Raw genomic sequence first — 8117 nt, forward strand, 5'->3', positions numbered from 1 at the left:
GATATGCACTACAAAACTCCTTGCTAGGCTGTCTTTGGAGAGATGTTATTTTGCATTGTCAACTGTAATTTTGTATAAATGATTACTTTTATGACTGTATTCTGGATGGTTGCCTTGTAAGTAGATTACTATCAGGGCAGTAGACTTGAGTTGGTTATGTTATGTTAGGAATTTGTAGAGCCCCTGGTTACTCCAATCGGAGTGTCCTTGCACTAGTCTTCCAAGAATCCTACAGGTTGACTCTGCACAGCTCTGTTCACTCTGTTATGATGATATGCCAATGATAAAGGCTACAGGCCCAATTATGTATTGCGAACATTTATGATAAAAGGCAGTAGGGCTGGCATATGGATTGTGAAAACCATATGCCAAAGTCAAGAGGCATTTAAGGGTAAACTATTATTACTAAAAATAAAAGCCTACAGAGTACCTTAGGAGACAAGGGTTTTGGTGTTGTTTACCCCCTCTGACAAATCATGGGTATAGCAATTTTGCACTGTTAAAATCTTTCTTTAGTTCCATTGCCAACTGTAATGTTGTATTCATTTGCAGTTTTATGACTGCATGCCTGATGAGTGCTTAGTGGAAAAGCTTACATACAGTACAGTAGAGCTGAGCTGGTTATGGTGGCAAGCAGATGATAACAGCAGTAGGCTCAATTGATGTGCAGGGAACTAATATGCCATGTGCCAAAGGTCTGGCTTGTGTATTATGGAAAGCTAATACAAAGACAAAAGGCCTGGATACTTATTATGACAAATATCTTGTAAATTCAACAGGCTTCTATCAGTAGATTGTTGTCACATTGTTACAGTCCATAGAAAAATATTTTGTTTCATGTGATCTCACAGATCTGCATAGAAGGAAAGGGTTTTGGTGTTGGTCAAACACTCGGACAAACTCAGGGTGCAGAATTGCACTTTGCAGATTCTTGTTAAGCCTTACAGCGTAGGATTGCCTATTGTTTTGCCGTTTATAACTTTGTACATATTTGTGCTTTTATGACAGTAGGCACGATGGTTGCCAGTTTATGGACACTTCATTAAGACTGTGTTGTATATATTGTCAAGCAAATGGTGAAGGCTGTAGTACTTATCCGTCCACGGGGGAAAGTTATCTCAAATTTATTAGGTGTGACCTGCTGGTAAGGAAAAGTTATGACAAAGAAATAAGGCCTTATTTACTTATTGTAATGCACATATTTTAAATGCAATAGGCTTTTAACGATGAATTGTTATCACACAGTGCTAAAGCCTGGAGGCAAGTACTTTGTTACATAGAATCTCACAGATTACCTTGGTAGACAAGGGTTTAGGTGCCCCACCCACACAAACAGTGGGGGTAGACAATATGAACTACGGTGATCCTTATTCGGCCCTATCAGTAGGAATTATATATAGTTTTGACAACTGCATTTTTGTTAAGTAAGCTTGTCAGCCTTAGGGGGGTGTTCACCTAAACGTATTTCCTGCTTGCAAATTTGCTGAATTCGGTTTTGTTGTCCTGAGGACTCTGTGCACTTTACCACTGCTAATCAGTGCAGAAGTGCTTGTGCACACCACCCTAAACATGGTTTGATTGATATATAATGAATTGGCATATTTGATTTACTTGTAAGTCCCTTGTAAAGAGGTGGGGGATATCTAAAGCCTGGTCCCATTTTTTGTCATCCAGAGCCCACCAAAGACATCCTCTCACTTGGTCTATAATGCCGTTAGGGAGGTTCCAGTGAGTTCTTAGATAGCCTTGTTTATAAATGTGATTGGGTGTAGCCCCTTTCCAATGGTGAGGATAGCTTGCAGGACTGGGTGCATATTAGCTCCAAATCTGCGTGCCCCAAAGGATTGGAGTTGTCGGTGGGTAAGGAATTGCCCTGGAGGGACCATGGTCTTTCGGTGAGTTTTTGGAATATGAATGCCTGTACCTGAAATGCTAACAATGGGCTTGCAGCACTAATTGCACCACCCACCCAGTAGCCATTTAAAACATGCTTCAGGCCTGCCGTGGCATCCTGAATGCCGTATTTCACTGCTATGTCGACTTGGCATTCAAAACTTCTGGCTACATTTAAACTCCCCCTTTAATACATATAATTCACCTCTAAAGTTGGCCCTAGGTAGATCCTGGGGAGGGTACTATGTAATTAAAGGGTAGGACATGTGGTTTCAAGTTTTACATGTCCTGGTAGTCATAACGTTTTCACTACAGTGAGGCATACTCCTCTGATATGATAACATTGTGGATTCCTAAATACATTTAATAAGCTATAGTTCCTAATTTAGATGAGGTAGATGTGTCATGATAAATTATAATATTAAATCCTCTTTAATGGCAGACAGATTTATTGTTACTATTTTGAAAATTGCACTTATATAAAGTTGAGAATTTTCCTGTTCATAGCCATTTGGTGCCCGCTTCCTGTCTCTGATCACTGTTCGGGTAGGGTGACAGCTGGGCTTTGTGTATTCCCGTTAGACAGCCACACACAAAGGGAGCTTAGGTGTGACTTGATCTGCCATCCTGGGAGGATGAGAGGCAGGAGCTGGGCACAGCCTCAACTTACACCTGATTAGACTGTGTCCTGTCCACACACAATTAGCTGCTTACCCTGCTGAAGTGAGTCTGCAGCCATGGCATGACAAGATGACCTCTGTCCTCTTCAAAGACCCTTCTTTGAAGTCTCCCCCACTTTAAAGGCACAGCTGAGTATATTTATTGGACCTCCAACACCACCACTTCAGTACACTTCTGGACCTGTAACCACTCTGCTAAGAAGAACCTCTGTGCTGAATGATTGCCACTCTGCTAGACTGCTTACCTGGAAGAACTGCTGCCTTGCTGTGCTGCCCTGCTGCCTGCTGCTTTCCTGTTCCTGGGGGATAAAGACTGGACCTACATCACTTGAACCCAGAGTGACTCCCAGGGCTAGCTGACTGGCCTCCTGGTCTGAATTATCAGGGACATAAATTATCTCTAACCACCCTGCTCCCTGCACCTGGAGCACTGGAAGTGTGTCTAAGGTGCTTGCTCCAGCGGAACCGACATATTCTCTGCTGCAAGAGCAGAGTCAAAGCATAGCCGCTGTTGCAGGAGCAGGACTGGTGCATCGCCCTTGGAACCAGTGCATCACCATTGAAACCACAGCTTTGGAACCAGCCCATCACCACCACTGCTTAGAGAAGAATGAGACATCCCCTCTACTGTGTGGAGGAACCCAGCTCGTGCGTGGAGAAAATCGATGCCTCACCTTGACTGCGGGAATGACACTGATGCATCACTCGGCTGTAGCTCACATCTTCTTTGCCGCTACCAGGTTTAAGGTACATTCGTTCAGCGGGTCTCACTGGGTCCCTGTAGCTGGGCCCACGCTCCATTTCGGTTGGCCTGAAATTTTGACTTTGTGCCGTTCTGGCTTGACCAGATATCCCAAATAAGCATGTATTCCTTCTAAGTGCTATTTTTCAGTTTATTCTTTAAACATTCATATCTCAAGTTCTATTTATTTGATGTTTTCCATTTTGGTCTTATTTTATTTATTACATTGAGAGCTATATTTATAATCTTGTGTGGAATCGTTTTGTGTGGTGGTTTCACGGTTTTGCTGTATCAAGTGTTGCACAAGTACTGTACACATTTCCTCTTAAGTGAAACCTGACTGCTCTGTGCCAAGCAATCAGAGGCTGAGCACAGATTAATTTAGGGTGGGTTTGTGACTTACTCTGACTAGGATTGTGGTTGCTGTTTGACCAGGGCTTCCAACCCAGTCCGACCCAAAAACCCAATTTCTAAAAGCTTTGAATTTATTTGTAATTTTATTATGGCATAACTGATAGCTGATTTGTGGGAAGACTTATAACCTACATAGTAGGTCTGAGTTGTCCATGGTGATAAGCCAATGATAACAGGTGGAGGACTTATTGATTCAATTGGAAAAAAGTATTTCTGTTGACAAAGACCTTATTAGCTTATTATGAAAAGTAATGATAAACGCAATAGGCCTGAAATATTAATTTGAAAGCAAACACAAGGAGATGATAGGCGGAGCGCTGAACTTTTCTGACACTCACCCCCAGTCACAGATCTGGGTCGAATCCATCATCATTCTTTAGTTCACTACGCCACCGCAGTTCAGACCCAGCTATATGCAAATCAGTCTTGACCCTGTGCCTCATGGGAACAGTCCAGCCCAAACTGCCAAGCCAGATCTTCCCTGAACCAGAAACAAGCATCCTGGGACCGGTTTCTAGGTACCACTCTTCATCAGCCAGGCTAGCTTGAATCCAGTAGCAAATTGAGCAAGGGACCCACGTCTGGGCATACCCTGCCAACCTAGGGTAAACAAAGCAAACACAAAGAGATGATGGAGGGAGCGCTGAAACTTTTTAGACACTCACCCCAGTCAGAGATCTGGGTTGAATCCAACGTCATTCTTTAGTTCACTTCGCCACCTTAGTTCAGACCCAGCTATATGCAAATCAGTCTTGACCCTGTGCCTCATGGGAACAGTCCAGCCTAAACTGCCGAGCCAGGTCTTCAAAGGTGGCGTAGTGAGCTAAAGAATGATGATGGATTCAACCCAGATCTGTGACTGGGGGTGAGTGTCTGAGAAGTTTCAGCGCTCTGTCCATCATCATGTGTTTGCTGTGTTCGCCCTAAGTTGGCCGGGTATGCCCAGACGTGGGTCCCTTGCTCACTTTGCCAATGTATTCAAGCTAGCCTTGCTGATAAAGGGTGCTACACAGAAACCGGTCCCAGGATGCTTGTTTCCAGTTCAGGGACAACCTGGCTTGGCATTTCGATCTGGAATGTTCCCATAAGGCACAGGGTCTACAAATGTCTATTCAGCAAAGCCCCAGTCATTTATGGATCAAAATGAATTGCATTAAATTTCTTATTAAACTACAAATCTAGAGTTAGTATATAGATTCAAATTAGCACAGACTTGAGAATAAATGGTATTTGTGAAATTCCAAAGTTGGATTCAGAACTCAAATATTGTGCAATCAGCAATGTTGTGAAGGATTAGATCAGCAACATTTTGGTGGACAAAAAAGTGAGCAGCTGTGTAGCAGCGTGATGGCTGAGCCCGCTGAAAGTCTATGGTCCACAAGATAGATCCTGACAGCTGCTAACAGGGGACTTCTGTGCCTGCCCCAGCGAAGTTAAGGTGACCCGGAAACAGCGGTGTGGGCTGTAGGCGTGGGCGGAAAATCCGTTCCGCTCGCGGATTTTGCGGATTTTTCGGGAAATCCGCAATCCGCGAGATTTGCGAATTTCCCGCAAAATCCGCAAATCCGCGAGCAGCGGATTTTGCTGGCACTGCTCGCACTGTTCGCGTGAGTTCGCGCCCCGCGAATAAGTGCAAAATTGCAGAAATACGATCTTGGCAAAACTGAAAGTAACTACTTACCAGGTTCAAAAGTTCAGGCACATCATTAGTAGCCATTTCCTGTAGTGCTTCCTGAGGGGCCCCTCCAGAGTTCAGTTGCCAGTTGAAACTATTATGTGACCCTGCTCTGAACCTCAGAATAGTTACACATATGCCACAAAGGTCCTGAATTACAGCTAAGGGAGACAAGCAGGAGCCAGGCTGGAAGTTAAAATCCATTAATCAGCCCCTAATTCATTATTGTCAGTTGGGGCAGGGCAGGTGTTGTAACTAATTTTGCAACAATGAAAGCACTTAGCAAGTGCAAAAGATCACTAATCAGGGCGCACTAAGGAAGCAGGTGCCAGCTAAAAAAATATTCTGTGACACATTAATCAGCCCCAAATTAATTCAGGTCACTTGAGGCAGGGAAGGTGTGCTTTGCTTTGCCGAAAATAATGTACACTGGACAACCAGAGGGTGTAGTGATGAAACAGAGGGTGGCATGGGTGGGCCAGAGGGTGGCATGAGTAGTCAGAGAGTGGCAGTGGTGACAGAGAGTGGCAGTGATGAAGAAGAGTGTCCCAAACAGGCTGGACACGTAGAAACAACAAGTTCGCAAAACTTGCGACCCGACAGGTAAGTTCGCAAATTGCGAAATTGTAAAAACCCTCGCGAACTGGCAGAAACACGGGCGAACACAAAAAAAAAAAAAATCCGCAAATTCGCGGGAATTCGCGGATTTTGCGGATTGCGAATCCGCAAATCCGCAAAATTCGCGGATTGCCAATCCGCAAAATCCGCTCATGCTTAGTGGGCTGTGGAGTCAAAGAAGTCTTGGTTGAAGAGCATGGCTGCTCTGTGGTGGGGCGGCCTTGCTGCCGCTCTATGCATAGTAGATGTGGGTGAACAATTCCACTCCGCCGGTGGAGTTTGCAGAGGTTTTTCCACTCACGCTCTGTGCAGAGTTGCAAAAAATTCCCGAAGTGACGTGGAGTGAAGTTTATTTTCTCGAGCAGCTCACTTGCAAGAAAAAATAGCGCACTCCAACTGCTCCTGGAGAGATTTCTCATCACGGGCAATCGCGTCAGATTGCTACGGCTCGCATTGAGAAATCTGCAATTCGTGTTGAGGAAGCTGCCGCTCGAGTAGAATGTCTATTCAAGTGGCAGAAAGCAGCAGTGCCCTCTGGCGTAACGCACAGTTCCATTGATGCTGATTTTACAATGCGAGGCAAACTCCTGGCGCTAAAAATCAGTGCAAGCAGCGTGACTTAGTGCGAAGCACAGCAGTTTTTCTGGCACTTCGCTTAGTTCCGTGGAGTAAAACTCCACAAACTTGTTTGATATCATTTGAGATGTCATCAGTGATGTAATATATGAGGTCATAAGCAGTACATTGCGGTGACGTTATATTCAGGTCAGCTAACTATAACTGCCGAATTTCACTAGTTTTATGCAATGTAACTTTAACCTAACTGTAACCTCTCAGTGACCTTTGTTTTTTTTCATTATGTGTGTGTGTGTATATATATATATATATTCACTGAAAAAACCATAGGTTTCACACCAGTTATAGTTAGGAATTAGCATTTAAAAAACCTATTAAATTCACTGAAAAAACCATAGGTTTCACACCAGTTATAGTTAGCTGGAAATTTTATTGACATAAAACCATTGAAATTCCCACGTTATAGTTAGTTGGACTCACTATAACTTGCGCGCCTGCAATGCACTGCTAATGACGTCACATATTACATCACTCATGACATGGTCAGTGACATCACTCATGACATCACTGATGACACCATCCAGTGAATGTGTGTCTTTCTGAAAAAAAAATTTTTTTTTTATATGTATTTGTAAAGTACGATGCAAGAATAAATGGTAAATAAGTGTGTAAATGGATGTTTGTTTTTAAAAGAATTGATTGGTTAACTGCCTTATTAAGTGTATCTTAGTGAATACATATATTAGCAAGTAACTTTTATATATTGAAATGTATGTATCAGTGTTTCACTTTGTGTATAAGTGGCTGTATGGGTTGGGGACTGACTCACTGTTTGTATGTGTTTTGAAGACAGCATATGTACAGGACTGTATGGATGTATGAGTGTGTATATGTGTATGTTAGTGAGTAAACGACTGTCTCACTATTGTCTTTTTCAGTAACAACATATGTTTTAATCTAGTATATGTGAGTATTGATTTATAAAACTGAGTATATGTGAGAGTGAGAGATTATAAGAGTTACTGATTAAATTAGTATGTGTTTATATAAGAGATTGTTTAAGAGAGTAAGTATGTGTAAGTATTCTTAGAAGTAAAGTGGTAGTGTGTGTATAGCTGTATATGCAAATAAATGAATGTTCATTAGTTTTTTTGCATGTGTGAATATGTGTGTGAGTAACTTTTGGATGACTGTCAGTGTGTAACAGGATGTATATGTGTATCACTACATATAATGAGTGAGTATATGTATCAGTGACTATATAGAACTGTTTGTGAATGAGTGGATGTGTATATAGATGGTGGAATTACTGAATTGTTTGTTGTAACTGGTATGGGTATCCACTTTTTTGAAAATGTTAAATTCTATTCGTGAATATGTGTTTCAAGGCTTACATTACACTGAAAGGAGGACTCTCACTCTGTCACAAGGACGTGTCATCAGTGATGTCATGAGTGATGTCACTGACCATGTCATGAGTGATGTAATATGTGACGTCATCAGCAGTGCATTGCAGGCG

Source organism: Lissotriton vulgaris, chromosome 6 (assembly GCF_964263255.1).
Source record: "Lissotriton vulgaris chromosome 6, aLisVul1.2, whole genome shotgun sequence".
In the NCBI taxonomy this organism is placed as follows: domain Eukaryota; kingdom Metazoa; phylum Chordata; class Amphibia; order Caudata; family Salamandridae; genus Lissotriton; species Lissotriton vulgaris.